The sequence below is a fragment of the Phalacrocorax carbo genome, chromosome 4 (genome assembly GCF_963921805.1).
Source record: "Phalacrocorax carbo chromosome 4, bPhaCar2.1, whole genome shotgun sequence".
NCBI classification, from domain to species: Eukaryota; Metazoa; Chordata; class Aves; order Suliformes; family Phalacrocoracidae; genus Phalacrocorax; species Phalacrocorax carbo.
In genome coordinates this window covers 78,133,290-78,154,084 of record NC_087516.1, presented here as the reverse complement: position 1 = coordinate 78,154,084, position 20,795 = coordinate 78,133,290, and the positions used below count along the sequence as shown (strand labels likewise).

At 38.0% G+C, this 20,795-nt stretch overlaps 1 long non-coding RNA gene across 1 annotated transcript; it reads left to right on the top strand.

The window, feature by feature from the left end:
- The first annotated feature begins 426 nt into the window (after window positions 1–426).
- LOC135313183 (uncharacterized) lies at window positions 427–20,221 on the top strand. The gene is made up of 4 exons (XR_010372810.1): window positions 427–514; window positions 3,247–3,411; window positions 17,881–17,984; window positions 19,584–20,221. It is a non-coding gene; the product is annotated as an uncharacterized LOC135313183 (long non-coding RNA).
- Window positions 20,222–20,795: the final 574 nt, after the last annotated feature.

Sequence of the window (20,795 nt, the reverse complement as noted above, 5' to 3'; positions counted from 1 at the left end):
GTCAGGAGTAGTAAGTATTGAATATCTTTTCCTTTTCTCAACTGACTCACTGTCACAGTGCTTTTCTCTGGCTTGTGGCAGGATTGTTTTTCTGTTAGCAACTTATTTTTTAACACACCATTCTGACACCTTGACAGTTCATGTGCTAAATCAAACTTTACAATTACTGGCAGGCAGTTATTAGATGTATTGCACTTAATTAACTTTGCACCTAATTACAAGCAGTGCTGGCCGATTACAAAGGGCATAAATATATTAGTGCCCTAGCTGTCACATCATGAAAATGGCTGTTTGAACAAGTCAAGCAAAAGCAATTACCACATTGTGTGCATGGTGAAGTGTAGCAGAGAGCAGAAAGAGGAATGAACTGTTTTACTGTTTGCAGGAATTTAATTTTGCACTTTGCATTTCAGGTGACCCAGATGAGCAGAGAGTATGATAAAAGATTTCCTTTCATTTGTATAAACACTTCAGGATTGCTTTGTGCGTGTGAAGGGAAAACCAAAGTTGCATGGTAAGAGCTGACTTAGGTTTTGTTACATACCCACCCTGCGTATCTGTAAAGTATGAGGATTCCAGCATTAATGAAGAAAAGCGGTCTAACATGAGGTATATTCCATAGATCATAAGCAAGACTTGTGATTCAGAATGCCACTGTGCAGTAGTTGCCAAAATGAGAAGGAAAGCAGAATTTTGTCTCATCTGTAGAGGGATATGTTGTAAAGAACAAATGCTAGCACTCAGCTGGCGTTCTGTGGAAATCTGTCTTGTGTTAGCACAGGAAGAAAACATCCCTGCTGGAAAAGTAAGCAAGACATTCAGAGCAATTTTTAAAATTTGTAAGTGGCTTTGTAATCAGAGTCTATGTAAGAGAGATGTTTCCTTCTGTATCAAGTATCCGTTGTAACCACCATATGCTCTCTTTTGCCTAGGAAACTACAGCATGTTACAGGTGGCTTAACTAATTATTGTGCATATAGCCATAAAGGGACGTTTTCTTCACTTTACAAGAATCCTGGCTAAGAAGAAAAACTGAGAACTGTTATATATCATGAATGTTTTCTGTGCTAAAAGATTTCCATTTGCTGCTTAGCAGCAGAATAGCCCTTGAATTAGCAGTTTTCCAACAAAACTAAACAAAATATTTGTTTTCCTTTTCAACAAAACCTCACCCCACATTTAATTATTCAGCAATGCATAGACAAACTGACTTAAGCCCAGTCATAGGAATTTCATGGCCAAAAGATTGTACCATTTGCTTTGTACAAGATATTTAATGCTTTGTACAAAACAGTACTGAGGTCAAATGAACCAGTTTCATATACATTGGCCAAAAAAGGTCACTGGAACTTGATTTCGCTTGAGGCAAATGGAAAGAAACAGAGGGAGTCACAATGTGCTGCTAATTTAGTGGCTGTAGGGCTTGTGTGCTGTTGTTACATACAAGCTCTGAATAAAGAGAACTGTGAGGATGTATGTAAACCTTTCCCAGCCCAGAACAGCAATTCATTGTTATTCACTTCTAAATAGGCTGCCTGTGTTCTGTCTGATAACTCATGGAAAAAGTAGGTGGCCTTTAACAAAAGTTTTGGACGCCTTTGCAATTGTGCTTGCATGAAAAAGTCAGTTGACTCCTTTGTGTGCAAAAGCATAAAGTAGAAAGTGGGGAGATGTGTTTTCAAATACAACATTACATCACTGCTGAAAACATTGCTCAATGTATTAAGACCATGGGTGGCCAGCAATTTTCACCCTGTATAAAATTAGAGACACTGCTGTAGAAAAATAAACCTGTGCAGGAAAGTGTCCTGATGGAATGACCTGGGGGAAACAAGCACTGTCATTCAAGTAGCCTGTACCAGAGCACTTTGGTTCTTTACCCAGTCCTTACTAGGAGAGTCAGGAGCTCAGCCCAAGAGAGATGTTAAATTAGCCAAGGGTTCATGTAAAGCTCTATGATTTCAGTTTTCCAGGGCAAAATATATACTACTAAGCTTTTCACTGATGAGGAACTGTGGGGTGCAAGGAATTAATGTGAAATAATGTAGACTTGTCTCTTCCAACACACAAAGTGAGTTAAAATGTTACTTTCTTAATTGAATGCACCGGAACCAACAAATAATCCAAGAATAATGTTTCAAAAATAAAAGTAAATCTAAAGCTCCGTGCATTTGAGGAAAATCAGATAAAACAGCAATGAAAAGTTATTCTAGCAGAATATGTCTGTATCTTGTACTTAGATTTTTTTCTGATATGTTTGGTCATAAAATCGTAGAATCATTTAGGTTGGGAAAGACCCTTAAAATCATTGAGTCCAACTGTAAACCTAAGACTGCCAAGTCCACCACTACACCATGAAACCATGTCCCTAAGCACCACATCTATAAGTTTTTTAAATACTTCCAGGGACAGGGGACTTGTCCTTGCTACATGCTTGCTGCTTTGATCCAATTGCAATTAGTTAAAATATTCAACCTGAATAGTCAGTTTGCATGTATGTATATACATAGACACGCGCGCATGCGCGCGCACACACACACACACATATATATGCTTTCTGTTGTATCATTAGCCCATGGTGGGGGAAATGGGGATATATAGAAAAATACACATCACCACTTCTCAATTTTGAAACAGAAATCTTTGAAATCACAAATTTCTTGCAGCAGCCCTGTCTGGAGTGGGACAGCAGGGGTTCTGTGCATACAGGGCCAAGAGACTGCTAGCTGACTAGTGTGTGAGAGAATGGGGACCACTGCCTCTCAGCAGCTTCCTCCTGGACAGGCTGTGGGCTTTGGTGAGAGGCTCTGCTTGGCAGGGCGAGGAGCCATGGCCCTGCAGGACACAAGAATTTGACTTCTCAGGACTTTCAGGGACTCAGCAAGAGCTTGAAATCCTGCCTCTGAGAGGAGTCATTCAGCACACTGCTGGTATCTGGTGCTTCCATGAGGGAGGGACTCCCAGTCCCGATGAATTTGTCTCCTCACTTGAAGCATGGCCATTGTATTAAGCACTGATCATGTGGCAACTACAGTTTCCCTATTTATTACTTGCTCCTCTCTCCTCCCCATGGAGAACAGTGGAGAAAAGGCTGGGAAATCAACTATGGCAGCTATTTTACCTGCTTGTGTAACATTTTACTAGCCACTGTGGAGTCCTCAGCTTTTCCATATTTATCGTATTTGTAGTGATTGAACATTGATGGATGGAAAACTGAGCTGGTTATTTGTTCTTTTTATTCTGTAGATGAGTCACTTCTCAGCCATAACTTCTGAAGACTTATAGCCTCAGTGCACTTCTAAGATCCAGAGCCTTATAAGATGCAAGGATGTCATCTTACCTGTCTTTTGTCCTTTTTTGGAACCATTAAAGAAAAACTGGAAACTGGAGTGATATATGAAGAATTGACAGGTATGTAAAAGCCCTCTGTTAGATTTTTTTCCATCCAAGTCTGCTTTGTTCATGGAGCTGCATACTTTATAGTTTGACTTTTACACTCTGTTGTAATGACTCTTTCCATCTGAGTGCATCGTACTGTAGGAAGCTAATTGACTTTGACTTCTCTGCTTCTGTTCCCAGTGGGATAATGCCAGTTGTAATTCTTTTATTGATTGTTTAGAGCAATTAGTGGAAAACAAATTTCTCCAAAGAACAGATAATTTGGTTTTGTTGCTCTCTGCCATTAAAGCTAAACAATTTGTTATCTGAAAAAAATTAATAGGAAACACATTCCATCTGTTTATTAGCTGAAGAGAGACAGGTTACCTCATCATTAATGTCATCGGTAATTAGCGCTCTTGTGCTGCTACCATCTGTACCAGTGGCTGGCAATCTGTCAGCAGCTTCAGATGCCAGGGCTGATTGTGTTTATCTGTGCCAAACAATGGGCAGACCGTATGTGATCCTGAAATTTGTAAACAGTAGTTGGCTAATGTAATTTAACTAGGCAGTTTTGTTATATGTATGATTGCTGCCCTGGGAAGGACACGAGACTTTAAACCTCCAGGACAATTCCCAGGCATTGGGTCACCAGCACCAGGCTCAGAATGCCACTTTCAATTAATCAGGTTTCTGATGGTCACAACTGGTTTTTGTTTCCATTTGGGAAGAGATCTGGAAAGGCGCTGCGGTCAGAGGAAAGGACCTGCGCTCACATTCCATCAGCATCACTGCCCTCCACAATAACCAGCAGATAAACCCTGACATGTGTCATGGAGGCCTTATTAATTGGATAGGCTTCTTTGGTGTTATATAGTAGGTAACTTCTTGTTCCACACCAGATGGAAAAGAATGGATTTTATTTTACACTTGAAGTTTTTTCAAATTAAAAAAAAAAAAACCAAAAACAAAACCAGAGAAAAAGGAAGTAGTTCTGTAATATTTAGGCACTAATCTTAGTGTTTTACTGACTTATTTTCTGTTGTTCTTGATCTAAAAATGCACCAGATTTGAGTTGATTTTTGTTGTTTTATTTTGAGGACAAAAAATCTGAAAATTCTGACTGCCTAATAAAATACCTTCCAAGGGTCAGAGACTCTTGAGATCCTACACACAGTGATTTGAAAGCTTATGTAAGGATACATTTGTAGTGGTGGAGAGCTGTCTGCCACGCTTCAATTTGTCTCATATTTACTATAAAGGAAATGATTATACATGTAAGTGGTCTTGTTTCATAATTTTTCATTGGTACTCTCCTGTTCTATGCATTCTGTCATGTGGATATTATATACAAGTACAGGTGGAAGTTAAATGCTTTCTTTGGCACATGGTTTTGAAGCCTACAATAAGAGGTATTACTTCAGGAATCATATCGTGGAATATTATGATTAGTGAATATCTATTAAAAGTGCTTATTGCTAATACCTGGACATTTTCCTCTCTGGGCTACTGGAGCAGAAAGCTATTAAAAATGCGAGGTCCCTCTGGCATTGTAGAAAAATCCATTTCATAGTTGTATGGTACCATACAATTTCCAAGGGACTGCTAGATGTTCATGTTCGATGCATGAAGCCTAAGTACATTCAGGGGTTAATCTCTTTTTCTGATGTGAGAACATGGAGCTGCTGTTGAAAACTCTGAATCTCAGTCAAAGGTGAGAGGAATCATGAATTTCAGAGAGCCCATTATAATGCATTTCTAAAGATCTGGTGTTAGCAAGAGGTGCAGTTGGATTAGTTGTCTCTTAAAAATGGGTAGGAATGGATCACTAGAGGCAATATCAAAATAGGGAAGAGTATGAAGCATACTAAGAAAGCTATGTCTCAATATATTGTCTCACTTGTGGAAAAAGGTCTGTGTGTATATATAATGTATACATAGATATATAATTTGGAAGGTGAATAACGTAAGGAAAGTGATATTGTAATGAACAAGAAAGTAGGAGTATTTTATGACTTAATATTGTAAAATGTTTATTTACAAAAGGTAGTTTGTGTTTGTGGACTGATCCAAAGCAACTTGAATTGAAATATTCATTAGGGTTTCAGTAGGTTTTAGTCCCAGCCCATCTTTTCCAATGTTTTTTGGGTAAATTTAGTGCATGCAATTTTTTACAGAATTTGCTGCTGTCAGGTACCATAAGAAATCATCTGACCTAAGGAGTGTACACTAAACATGGACTAAATACAGCATGAAAAAAGCAATATCATTCATAAGAATATTTTGCTCTTCCATTTACGTTTGTGTCATTTCAGTAATCTGTTTATGTGGTGTGCAAATTTGCATATTATAGAGTATAATTTTAAAGATACATATTTTTTAATCCTGAGGTAACTGCAGATCAATACAGAAAACAAAGTCATTTTAGCTCTAGGATTAGAAGAGGAAAAAGAGATTTTAACAGCAGTGTAGGGATGTTCTAGAAATTAATTGTAGCCCCTTCACTGCTTTTCTACATGTAAAGTGGAAAAACATTACAGGTACTAAAATTAAATACGATGCCAATACTGTAAATCCAGTGTAAGGGTTTATTGTATCACTGCACTCTTTAAAATGTTAACATTCCTTGGCTTTGTTTAGAAGCATTAACGAATTCCAGGTGAGTCACCTTAGACAACAAAGCCCACTGTTGGTAGACATCCATCACACGGAGCATTAGGTGACAGTTCTCCAGGGCACATGTAGATGTGAGAATGTTTTGTTATGGTGTGGTGACTAATGTTCCTTTATTTCTCATTAGTTTATACGGTACTCTATTACATAAAAATTAATTTCTGTTGACTTCTACACTCAGTTAATGTAGACATGTCATTTAATGAACATACTATACCTTAAAATGTTAAATTATAGCCTTTCTGCCCCCCAGGTAGACTGTCAGACATGGTGGTATAAATTAATATAGAATGCTGCAAAGCTAACAAATTCCATTTAGTCAAGAGGACTGAAAGCAGCTCGCAGAGGCAGGGCTGGAGCCTTCTGCTGGAGAACACCGAAGTCAATGGAAAGACTTACATTGACTTCATTAATTGCTAAAATAAAGGTGGGGAAGGAAGACAAAGATCTGTGGAGAATAAATTAGGGAGGCTGGTTATATTTCTCCATTAGCAGTGGAAGTTCTCCTTGGAGATAAGTAAGCATTCAGTCACCGGTTGCCTAAATAACTATTCTAAGGGATTTCTAGGTGGCTCTTTGCATAACAGTATGATTTACCTGTTTTGAGGTAAAAAATGCATCCATTGTTTTTACCTGAGCTAAAGAGGAAAGCTTAGTGTTGTCATTATCATCACAAGCGATAGGGGTCATGATCTGAAACGCAGGTAGCTAAAGTAATCTCAGATGCTCACAAGTACCCTGCCTGTACAAGTACCAAGTGCCTGGCCTGTGAGGGCCATGTCAGAATTGGGCTACCTGGCAGAAGTGAAGATGATGGGAAGTGAGCAGTCCCTCCAGATCTTACTCTCTGTTATCCTTTTTATGTTTCTTGCACTATCATGCCACTGTTACAGAAAGATCAGGAAGAAAGACAATTTAAATGAAAGGAATCAAGATTTCAAACAAACAAACAAACAAACACAAGGAATCAAGACTGAAAATGGGGAATACAGAACTCAGCTCTAATCCCAGAAATTATTTCTGGGTGATTTCTGTTTGCAGACTAGCATTTGTAATGCTGAAGTCAACTACTTCTGTTGCTTAGGTCTTTTATTAATTGGTCACATGACAGCTGTGGAAAGGCCAACGTTTTGTTTCAGCCAAAATGCATTCACAAAATAAAACTGAGTTCACTTTTTTAAAAAAAAATTCTTGTAAAGCAAAATATTATGCGGCTGATATTGCATCTTCTCCTTTTCGCTCAGGCTGAATTTTTTTTCTACTATTTTTCAAAACACTGGTTGAGTTTGGATAGAAGAAACTAAGCAACCCATTGTATAGTTTTTCATTAAGAAAAATATGATGTAATTGTATCAGATTATTATAAATTGTTTCTTGATTGTAAATAATATACATACAGACAATTGATAATTAATTGCAGGCAAAGATCAGTTAAGAAAGGCCATCTTAAATGTGAGTTATTTTATTTGTCTCTGTGATTATCACTGGTCAAATGTAATTATGTACTTGTCAAATTGCAGCTCTGGGAAGATGGTTTAAATGTCACTGTAAATTGCAGGTTTAAAAAATAGCAAATAATATAGATTTCTTGACTATTTTTAGGGTTTTTTTTTTGCTGATGATACAACCAAAGCTTAAAGCAATCATAGCTGACTCAAAATACCCATTTAATTTTAATAAGACTTGGACCTAACTGCAGGAGCAGAAATGTCTTAGCACAGTATACAAAGCCTTGCAGTTGGCAGAGTCTTACGCAGATGTCACGGCAAAGTAATACTTAATAACAAAAATACTCCTGCGTCTGACAAATGAGCAAAGTGTTGTCAAATGACTTCACTGAGTGCACCTAGTAACTATAAGAACTCCATTATAGGCAGATAAAATCTTGGATCTGTTAATATCTCTTAAACAGAGGCTAAAGAGAGACAGGATGGCTTTGCACATGAGAAAATGACCAGCAACGTAGGAACTTGGGCCTTTTAAAAATTATCTCTTTGGGAGAATCTAGTTAGATTGTTGCAAGAAGGATATTTTACTAGCTACACTTAATTTTTGGTTATGCTCTAATATTAGGCCTCAATGTAATGATCTGCTACTGGATTTTCCTTCCAAAGTACTCTGTGTGTGTGTTGGTGTGTACTAATAACTTTCCTGATTATCAGTCAGAATTTGCCAATTTTGGCAGAAAATTTTCAGACCTTTCTCATTCTCTTTATGGTGGGACACCTTCATGCATCTTTTGGCATGCTTCACCGCTCTAAGAAACATGGCACCTCTGAATTTTCAGGTGATTTATTTTTAATTTCAGCCCTTTCCTTCTTTGCCCTATGGATGTTGTGCAGCACAGCCAGAGCCAAGAGGAACGTAAAGCTGTAATTTTGTTGAAGTATAGCAGTGACGTGAACACTCTCCTCGAGAGTCCCATCCTTGGTAACATATTATTTGAATTTTGCTTTAGAGGATGTAGCACGATGGGCAATATCCTGTCTTTGCGAGTGTGAATGCACAAGCACATGCTCAGAATCATCATCAGAACCACCAGATGTTAAGAGGAATATCTGTAGGCAGCAGGTTTACTTGCCAGGTTGCAAGGTATCAGAGCATTTGGGAATCATTTTAGTTGACAGACTCCCTCTGACTAATTCTGGATGTGTTCCCTCACCACTATAGATAGGAGACTAAGCATCCTGCATGATCTATGAATGGAGAGCTCTTGACAAAAAATACACACAATATTCATAGTAGTGAACACCAACTCCAACGCTTTTTTTTCTCCCAGCTTCCCCCCTGCCCTTCACAGCTTTTCTTCATTCTGTGCTGTTGTTGGATACATCTTCAGATTTATTGTATCAACAGTCAGCTTTTGAGATTCTTTTGAGACATGCTGGCACTGGCATTTTCAATCTGTAAAGCTGTCCAGAACACTTCAACATAACCCTCTTCTGGCAGCACTGTGAGCATCAGTGGTGGGTATCAGATCTGAGCTAATGCAGGTCAGATTTCATTGTGCCTGCTGATATTTATGGGGATGGAAAAAATAAAACAGATTTGCCCAGAATGTTGTAGCCTATTTCAAATGGAAGTAAAGGGGTCATGAATCTGAGTCCCTCATCTATCATAACTGCCAGAGGTAGAGCGTAGCTGGGACAAAGCCAACCCCATGCATCAGAGCTAAGCTGTGAGCTAAGGAAAAGAGAGGTTTAGATCATTGATAGAAATCCACTGAAGAGAGTAAAGGTATATTTGCCTACTGATGCAATCCCACTGCAAGCTTACTTTTCACCTCCTTTGGCCACAGAGTGTGAAGCTTCACTCTCTTTCTCCCCTTCATATCATGAAGCACCTCATGTTGAAAAGGGAACACAAGTTATACCCCACACTGAAGAACAAAACATCTAGAAAAAATGTACTAAAACTTCTTTCAGATGCTTTTCTGCTGGGGAAGGTTGGCTGACAGGGATATTAGATGCATCCCATTGATTCTCTCACTGCTAGTACTGACATGTGAGCTGAGAAAATTAGGGGGTTTTAACTTTTCTTTCGATGGATCATGACAATTTTATTTTGGGTACAGATCACTCTTTAGTAAATGTAGCCACACCTAAAATATACTACTTTGGTATGAATCAGAGCTGGGTCCTGGAGCCAGAATAAACTTGCCTCAAGTCCTGATGGACCTGAATTGACAACCATCGGGCACTCACTTTATTGATATCTGTGGTAGGATAGAGAACTGCTTTTTATTCTTCCTGACTCTGTTACCTCACATAATTAAAATTTAGAATGTCATAATCACTCCTCAATGACAAAAGGACACTTTATTTTGGCTCATACCCTTTGAGATGGAGGAAGTTTTGAACATCAACTTGTGGTGTACAGTTTCACAAGTGCAGGTCTTGGAAGATTTCACAAAATTCTTTGCACAAATATGCATGCTTACTTTTGAATATTAGACTGAAAACTCAATAGGGATTATGTTCCATTATGAATCTAAGCTTTGAGAATTTGAGCTTTGAGAATGCTTTTTTGGGGGTGTTAATCTGATATAGGGAGAGAGGATAACCTTCCAATCTAGATGCATAGATTGCATATGCAAACAGGAATGGAAATTGCCTACAGAGCCTTCATGCTTCAAGTGCATTGGGTGATTATTTTTATATTCAGCTGTGAACACATTCTGTGGTGATATTCCACTCCTTTTGTTTTACAGTATCAAATGAAGACTGAGACATTAAAAGCAGGGTGTAAGAGAAATGAAAAAATGTCAGTAAAAGCAGCTGCTGAAAACCTTATTAAAAAGGTATGCATGTCAGGCTATGTTCCTTCTGTAATGTATATGTTTATAATAACAGCTCTGAATTCTGCAGGGACCTATAAGTAATGAAGAAAATTGGTCAAGCAAAAAAAGGAGTTATTGGAAACTTGAGTGCTGTTGAATTCCATAATATGCAAACTGTACATCTGCATAAAATAAACCTGTGCCCTGCTGATAGCTTTTATATTGTTCCCCTTGTATATATCAATCTGTTTGCTGGGTTGAGTTTACTCCAGTAAATGTTTTATGGTGAGAATTATGTCCCCAATTTCCATAAGTAGTCAACATTCATCGTCAACTTACTATCAATAACAAGGCAAAATATAAAACTGGACAGGACAGAGAGTGTCTCCAAAGTAAAAGTTGCCCTCTTACTTAGAATGGAAAGCTGCTGGTGTTAATATATCTGCCCCAGTTGAGGAACAGAATAACGAGGGGGGAGAGGAGAATGATCAAAGCATTGCAAATATTCCGGGAAGGAGGCTACAGTGTAGAATCAAGTCGAAGGTCACCAACACAAAGAGTCAGGCTGTGCAAAAGACAAAAAAGAAGGAAAACAAAAACAATGATAAACTGTAGTGGGGGGAAACTACTTATTTGCCTAGAAAGACATAAACTAAAGAGGCAGGAGTAGAGTCTGAAATTGGAAAGCAAACAAAACCTATTGACTTGGAGCAAAAGTTGCACAAAAGGTGTAATGTACCAGAGTACCAAAAAGTGTATATTTGAAACTCTTAGAGTAATGCAAATGAAGAATAAAAGTAAAAGCCTTGTGCTCAGCAAGGTTTTGAGATGGGACAGGCATACCTTACCAGGAAAGCCTTGGGCTCTTTTTTGGTTTCTTTCTTGGTTCTGCTCTGTCAGAAAAAGGGCCTGAGGGAGCTGTCTTGAGTAAACCTGACGATAGCAAGCTGGTGGAAATTATCAAGCTAGAGAAGTAAAAGAAAGAAAAAAGTTCAGTATTTCCTTGCCTATGGGAACATGGAATAGTAGAAGGCAGGAGGGAAAGGGTGATGTGGGAGAATTAATATGTTACAAAGATGGTGGTCTGTTGGAGGCTGTAGTGTTCATTCCTCTAGATAGGTTGCTTGGCATAATGAATGCAATGCCTGTCAGATGCCTGTAAATGTGGTCTTGAACTGCAGTCCTGGACTTCAGCCACGGTCTTTTAGTAAATACTTTCTGAAAACATGGTGTTACAGGATCTGCTTCACAGAACTCACTTCGCAATAAGTAGACTTTATGGGGCATACTCTGGGGGAAGATGATGATTTATGTACTCAATAATCTTTCCTCTTCTGCCCTGTGGAGAAATCTTCAGACTGGCCAGCAGGCCCAGAATCAAGGAGGGTGCTAGGCTGCTGCTGGAGAGATGATTTTATACTTGAGTACTGGAATTCCTTTTTGGTCCTGCCATCATCAGTATAGGCTATTTATTTGTTTCTTAACACATGCAAAGTACTTCTTTAAGAATTAATACATACATCCCTTTCAAAACATCAACAGGCTTTACAGAAAATGATACATCAGCAAATCTGAACAATCTTTAATTCACTGTTAACTCTAACCTTGAAATCAGGCTAACATTCAAATGTAACTGTTGCATTCCTGTGCACCACTATATTTGGAATAGACTGTTTTGACTGATAACACAAGAAGTGAAGAAGGGCTGCTCTTTTATGGGACTCCCCCCACCTGCTGTTGGCCATCTGAGGGCTGGGTGTCTAACGCAGGCAAATTAATTAAGTTTTTCCAGTGGTTACCAGAGAGAGCTAGGACAGCTCCATTACATTTATCTTATAGTGCCAAAATCCTCTTTGCTCATTACAGTATGGGCTGGAGTTCAAGTCTTCCTACAGCCTGAATGGTTTATAAAAGACAAGTTCACTGTGAATTCCCAGGAAAGATCAGAACTGCTTGTATGAGATGTTTTCCCCAGGTTTGTTCAAATATTAAGTCAAAAACTACAATCTGTTTGTCTTCAAGATGAGGAGAAGCAACATTTATACAACTATGCCCAAGTACATGACACAAAATGCAGGTATATTATTTACTTTCTGGTCTATATAAAAAAAAATATCAAATTAACAAGTCTATTCTTTAGTGTGACTGGCTAATTCTCAGTGTAATTCCATTTAAAATTCAAGTCTCTTCTGTTTTTAAATATTAGTTTGACAGACAACAAATAAGAAATCTTAAAGTTGGTAAATACCAACCATATCCTTGAAAACTTTGCAGCTGACTTTCAGAGTACACAGCCACTTATGTAACTGTGGATATTACCAGCTGCACCTCCAAACTACTGAGCTGCTTTATTTTCAGATGTAGCTGTGGAATAACGTGTAAACTTACTTCCACTTAATAATGTCCTTGAAAGAAATCTCCCAGAAAACACTAAAGACCATTGAAAGAAGAAACACTCCAAGCTGCTCCAACTAAAAGAATATTGGTTTAAATATGCTCTATGCAGGCACCATTACTTGAACACAGGTTTTATTGCACAATAGAGCTGATACCAATGATACATCTTCCCCCTAAACTTGTCACTCCTCCAGATAGCAATACTTAAGTAGGCAAAGTATGTCACATTTTATGGCTAGGAGAATGCCCAGGACACTAAGTCAATCTCTTTCAATTTAGTGTCTCGCATCAGTGAACTAAATGCTGGTTTAACAGCTGCCACAGACTCCGCTGCACACATCATCTGAAGATATGATGTACTAGAGATCATGCTAGGGTGGTACATCAAAATAATGGGAACTGGTTTTTTTTCCAGTAGACTGGACACAGTGGCCAAGTAGAGTATGCTTCACACTATAGCATTGATTGGTTTGTCTGTAAAGGACAAGAATAAATAAAAGCCACTAAGATTTATCTGTGTATGGTATCAGGGTACATGCTACTATTGTAAAGTGTGAAAATGAAGTCTTTCTTCCTTTATTTATTCTACTTGCCTCCGGGTTAATCAGCTGTAGCACCAAACTTAACTCCTTTCAGTTTTGCACAAAAGCCTATAATATATCACAGAATTAGGATCACAGGTGGCTTATCATCAGTGAGGCAAGAAGTTCAGCTTAAAGTATGACATAGAGGTTTATTTTGTATTCCCTTAACAACTGTGTAGTATGCAGAAACATGCAAATGGTTGAGTTCAAATAGCCGTTAACATTTTTATTATTATTGAATACTGACATAATAAGGAGGTAATGCCATAAAAAGTTCATAATAAAAAGGTACATTACATTCTCTTGGTAGTAGCGTTAGCCTCAAAGGCACTGGGATGGGAGACTAGAGAACACTTCAAATGGATAGCAGTCCAGGTGCAGCCAAAGGAGAAGTACACTTTAAAATACTGATTTTCAAATATTTTTTTTGACAAACAGAGCATGCTTACCCTGAACCACGTTCTTACAACCCATGATGCACAGTACTGGGTGAACATACAGCTTAATCTTTTCCAGCAGACCAGTTGGAGATGATTGACCAGGCTGAGACATAGGTCAGTTGTCCCTGAAATGCAATTTGGGAATGAATACCTAAAAATACCTAATCTGCTACTAGTCTGGTCTTTGTCTATAGCCTATGTCAAACTCCTCTCTTAAATTTGAGTTTCCTTTCATCCAGGATGGGAGAGGACCCATTATCTGTACCGAGAAAAGACAAAAAGAAAATGGACACCAAATTCAACTGAAATGTAAGGCGGTGCAGTTTTCCCATTTATTTAGACAATACAGCTCAGTTAAAGCTTAGTGCAAGAGCCTGCATAGCTAGATGACTGGGCAGTTACAGCATACCATGAATGGGTATCAGGCCTGAAGTCCTGTGACAACCTGTGCCTACTCAGCAACTGTTTCATCCTCCCGTCTACTCATAATATTTCCACATTATATTGTTTTGTTCCCATTTCCAGTCCCAAATTTCTGCTGTCCTGATGTTGTAGTTCTCCTGTACCAGTTTATCCTATTCCTTTTTCTTCTGCTCTTACTCTCTACACCACTTCCAGCAGACATTGCTGTGTTGAATCTTGTCTGTTTGTCTAGGGAGCAGAGGATGAAGAGCCTTAATTCAGTGGTGTCATATCTAAGATCTGCCAAGGCGGTCTGGGAAAATTAGTGATCTTACGGTGAAAAGGATAGTGGCACAAATGCAAGAACTTTGATGCCCTCTTCAACATGCCTCTATAATAAGTACAGTGTGTGCTGCTTTTACTTAAAATATTTTGAAAGTTAAATCTTCAATTTTCAGTTCCAAAAATCATAACTGGCAACAGATATCCAAAAGCGGCCTCCAAAGAATAAATGTGCTTTGACATATTTCTTTGTTCTTTTGAAGTAAATGAAACAATTAGTCCAAATGAAGCACTTAATCACTGAAACCCAGAGGAATTTCTTGGCTGCTGACAAATCGTGAGCAATAATAAAAGAAGAGAGTGCAGAAAGGAAAGAGGGGTCATGAGAGTAGATAGTCTATGGGTGATGAACAAAAGCCAATTTCAAGGACTCTTGCGCTGGGTTAACTTCTGCTGAAATGTTCAGTTTCTGTTTCAAAGTGTTCAGTAAGCCAAAAGTGTTACAGTGGATTGTATGAGTGTCTGCAAAGTGCTTCATGCACTCGTTTTATTTCTATCTTAAATAACTGATGATCTTTCAGTTTCATGTAAAACACTGTCAGCGGAGATCTTTATTTCTGTTAGTAGAAAGTGCATTCACTTGCAAATGTAGCTTGACTCGTATAAGGACAGGCTGAACTTTCTACTTTTCTGCTTTATGTTAAACTCTATTTATTTTCTTTTGCAATCATCTTGCTCATCTCCGCCACATTTTTCTGTTTGCTTAGCTTTTTATCCTGTCTGACTGCAATTGCTTAGGGCACAGGTTCTGTCCTTGCTGCTGTAGGTCATGCTCACTGCATCTGCAGTCTTTCACTGAACAGCGCCTTCATTCCAGAGGGATGTGACAAGGCACTACAATAATATACAAAGCATATATATATGCATGTGTGTGTGTATTGAGATCAGTCAGGATGTGTAATCTCAGTATTACCTGACGGCACTTACATACACTGTTCTCACCGCTGAAGAAAAATTTCTGCCTTTAAAATCCTGGGATTCATGGAGGTGTTGAGGTAGCTGTTCAGCCTCAGAAGTGATCAATATTTTAAGAAAGTAAAATCTATATAATGTAGAAGAAGATGCTGACATACAATTAAGTGGCTTTGTATCCAGAACATTTCATGAAGTGAAAGAATGAAACAGAAATACCTATGTGGTCCTTCAACACTTTCTAATTCCCATTTTAGAAGTCTGTACATTTGGGGAAAGGTGTTAAATCAGGTATAGTTTGGAGAGATGCAGTTATCACAGATTGATTAAAAATTTATCTGACCAAAGAGCATATCTCCTATTTTGCTGCAGTGCATCTCATGTAAAGGATGCAAACCACAATTCTTCATTCCTTCTGCACACTCTAAAACTGTGTCCTTGGTGCTTAAGTCTTAAACAGGGGCGTACAGGAAGGCACCATGGTTTGAAATAGGAGAAAGGGGGAAAGAGTGTACTATCATTCAGCTGTACCTTTGTCCATCCTTATGAGCTGATTTTGGTTGGCACAGATCAGAAGGAGTCTCAGGACAGTGTCTACGCTTGTCACCAGTTTGTATTTTAGGGGATAGTTGTGTGGGTGTGTTTGGAGCGATTTGTAGGCTCAGCTACTCTGCCATTGAGCATGCCCAAGTGGTTTCAAACCTACTCACAGAAATAGGTCAGGCTATGCCAGAAAGTCCCAGTATTTCAAAGGTACAATTGTGCCATTTTACCTAAAGCTGTTTCGTTACCTATTACAAAATCATATCCTACACTAATGCTGCATGAAGTGTCCCTAAGATATGCTACACCAGTCACCCATCAGATGCTGCAGGCCAAACCCACTGCTTTTGTAACTCCATGGACTTCAGAAGTTTCCATGAGAAAAGAATTTTAGCTAAGTATAATATAGTGTTCTTTGCAACTTCCCAGGTGTATAATTCTCATAGCCTTCTTTCACAGAGTAAAAGAGATTAATTTTAGAAACAGTGGATTTTACAGATCCCAGGACATTTGCCCTAACCATTATTTTGCTTTGAGTAAGTAGGCTCTCTGGCTAACTTTCACTTGTGGGGAATTATATCATAGACATATTAACAGCTACACCCCAGTTAAAATGTGTACTGCTAGGGATTGTCTTCAAGCCCAATGTGCTTGCTATTATTTCCTATCTTAAAATAGGTGGTAACTACTAAAATTAAAAGAAAAGAAAAAAAAAAAGGTCAAGGTCACACTGCAGCTGCATTCTCATTGAGAATTCAGATGGAAAACACAAGCTAATCTATACAAAAATAACACCTAAAAAAAGACACCTGAATAATTTTGGACATGAAAGAAGATTTTAAAAGCCCCATGGTCTCATCAGCTTTAATAATACCTTAATCACCTTTCTGGGTGATGGGCAGACAGAAGGATGTTTTGCTGGAACCTGGTCCTGTTCTGGGAAGTCCGTAAATCCATTTTTCATTAGATGCATACCATTAAGTCCCATTCCAGTCATGGTCACTTCAAGGTGTGCTGTTGCCTTATCTGCTTGAAGGGTGATTGAAGACTTTGTATCTTAATTCCTACAAAGAACCACGAGTGTAATGTTCTCAGGGGCAGGAAAGGACTGTTGATTCCTGTCTTGTGGCTTTTACTAGCCAGTTAATCCTAAGGAGGTGTGTGACTGGAAGCTTGTTTCTGTTATGCTTCCCTGGACGTCCTCACTGGGTGGCCTACACAGTTCTGCAAACTAAGTCATTCTTGCTTTTAAGATGACTTCGCTTGTGAGGACTCAGGAAATTCTTGATGTTGCAAATAACCAGGTGGTCCCATAATTATTTATAATTGAGCTGATCAGTATTTTGGAGCAAAATTTTAATAATTGACAATAGACTTTATTTTTAAAGTAAGATACCCACCTATGAAATTGATTTTAAAATATTGAAGAAATTTCTGCAATTCGTAAAGTTAAAAAAAATATTTTTGCAATTATATGCATTTTCCCTGGTTCACATTTTTCTCCTCTACAGCCATCTAGCTAATTTTGAAAATTGATTTCCCCTGAGCTAAAATGAGGGGGAAATGAAACAGGCAAAAAAGGGGGAAAGAAATGGAAGTCTATAAATGAAAGATATCTTTTAAAGTGCTAAAGCAAAAAGTTGAAAGTCTTGGGAATAGGGAAAGAAAACTTGAAATAAAGTGAATCACAAGCAGGAGAAAGAGTGTGGAGATTATTAATGAAATTGCTTTCCAGCTTTTCTACCACTTTGTCTCAGCAAGCCACAATGCCAAATTGTCAGCGTAGTTCTAAGATGGAGGTTTTAGTGTCCCTTTCACAATTCCATTTCAGGGCTATGGAAGAGATATTCCAATCTGTATTGAATTCTTAGTCTTACACATGTGCCTTTTCCCTATAAATAATCAACTATGCACTTTATTGTTTTTTCAGCTTTCTCAGCAGGGAAGATCGGCCTTTTTACATTGGAAGACTTTTGTCTGTGGTGTATCCATTTCAGAGCCTTCTCACCTGCTTTAGAAAAGCTGGGTGAAATAGTAAGTTACCTGATTTTGACATAAAATAAAAATCAAAATAGTCAGGAATAATGGAGTAAGCAAATTCACATTTCGATTTGAACAAATCTATAACTGATATTAATCTAGTATTAATAGATTATTAACTCAACATTTATTAACATTTATATGCTAACAGATTAAAATGTTGCACATATGAACCATGTACTGTTCTGTTCATAATTAAATATTTGCCTGTGTAATATTTTCACAGTAGAATAAAGAGTAGCTTTATGTTGAGCCAGGCTACTGACTGGAAGAACTGTGCTGTGTTAAAAACAATCTTATTCAAACCTTCCTGCTCCCACTGTGGGATTGTGCGCAAGGGCCATCCTAATACGTTCTCAGTATCAGCAAAGATAATAAGGTCAAATTATTCCATACACTACAGAATACTTTCTATGGATGCTCTGGTAATATTAAAATTTAAAAGCCCCTTAGGCAAATACTAAAACCACACACGGTTGTGCTGTCTGAATGATACCACTGATGCAGGAGGAAGGAGAGGACACAGGGCTGGTTAGCAAGTGGAAGCTGTGGTGAGTGCAGCAATGGCAGTTAGACTGTATGTGAGGTAAAATAATTGTAAGTCAATCGGACAAAATTTCTGCTAACAACAGCCAAATACAGCCAGCTTTCCTCTAGCACAGTAAAGACAGTGGAAGCCTCACAGAACATACCATGATCGTGGGGTCTGTTCAAAATACCTTTCAGATAGTATTTTGGTTCTGTTCCTACCAAGTCTTAACAACTTGGTTAATTCTGACCATTGCACATGTCCAGAGAAGTCAATTTTAAGCCTGCCTATTTGGCATGAAAGAAATACTTGAACAATATATGTAAATGTTTGATTTCCATACGGTCTGATCCAATTAAGTCAAATTGGCATCTTTACATTAATTAAAGAGGAGCCCACTCAGCTTTTTTGAGTCCTCAATCAGAATAATTGCCCTGAAATCAGGATCAGAGGCTTTTATTTTTCATGATATCTTCTAAGTTATATACGGCATATCAAGTGTAAGAGATCGGTTTTGAGCCCTGCCACGATTTGGGTTATTTTTTCTCCATTCTGCTGTTCATGCAGCACTAAATCTTCCAAGTAATGTTCCTCACAAGAAGAGAGGGAAAGGAACAGTGCATACCAAGAAGGTAAAAAATTGTAATGCCGTGTACAGCATGATCTTCAGTCTTTACTTACCTGGTTATAATAATGACAAAACTGTTGGACTTTTCAGATAATAACCTGTTTAAAGCTCTTGGAAAGTGCCTGTTTTTATCAGCATTAATTGCTTCCAGTGGGACCAAGCATTAGTAAAGGTAAATCTTCACATCATCAGCGACTAATTAGGACAAGTGCAAAGGAAAGAGAAGTAGAATAAAAATTGTTCTTATTATTCTTAATCTTACTAGTTATTTTGTTCTGGGCCTAACAGCACACTTTTGTGTCTTGCATGTAATGGTACATATTAGTGTTATAAACATTGTCTAAATTGGAGGACTTTTTTTCCTTTATCCACCCTTATTTTTCATGTATTTGTGTAAATGCTACCAATTCATGTTTGGTTTTGATGCTTCTTTCAGTGGGAAGCCACAATTGTGAAGATCAAGTATGCAAACAGCTTAGTGACCTATTCAAGGAATACAGCCACTGCCAAACAGCTTGAGGTTCATTTTTCCATAGTGACTTTACCTGGACACATACAGGAAAACATAAACTATGCAGTACCTAAAGAGGAAGTATATTATTTATTTCATTTTTCTGTTAGCTGTCATCATGTTTACAAATTTAAGTGGAATATACTCACTCATTTGGCATTTTTGTAAGATTGGTGATGGAGAGATGAAAGAATAAGATAATTTTAGTCTTGAAATAGGTTCATACTGTATATAGTATACTATATGCATAGTATTAGGTATAGCTATAGGTGTTTTATATTATATATGTAAAAGTAGTTTCTCTAAGTGTACCAATACTTACAAAGTTTGATTCCTGTGTTTACTCAGGGCCTTATCTGACAATTTTATAGTGATATCCCTGCTGGTTTGATGTAGTAATCCATTACAATGTAACCAAAAGTAAAAGGAAATCAATAAAAATAGAAAATAGAAAACCATTTTTTCCGCAGCTGCTCGCTATCACTTCTGAGAATGAGCAGGCAAGTCCACATTTCCAAGTGCGCAGCAGCCCAGACAAGAAGTGAGTCCTTTGCTCAGAGGTTCTGCAGCCACTGTAGTTCTTCAGGACAGCAGCGTGAGCTGGTCAGTTTGTCTTCAGGGATATGACAAGGTGAAATTTTTTGTTGTTTTCCCTGGATATTAAAATTCTTTAAGGCTCATGAGGGTCAGGTTTAGTAGCCAACTTATCTTCTCTTTGTGTAATATATAGCTTTCTAATATAAGCATTATTTAATCTCTAAACCAATGCATTTTTCAACAGTATAAGAGTAGAGTACCTCACCGCAGTCACTCTTTAGGGCATTAGAGAATAATCTGTATGTAAAAAGCAGAATGTTGTGATCACTCCTCCTTATTGTGGTTCCTGATTACCTGACTTGCCAATCACACATAGGATTTTCCTTAATGGAGGTAAATTGCACTGACCACAGGACCAGCTGATGTGGTGAACTGTAAAACTTGGAAGTTTAATTTATGCTATTCCATGTTTGTTCTAAGAAGAAACAGTCTGGTTAGGAAAAAAAAAAAGGGACTAAAGAATGCATTTTAAATTCAAGAAAAGAAGCCATTCCGTCACATTAAATGTTTCCAAAAAATGATGTGCTTTTGAAGGCATTT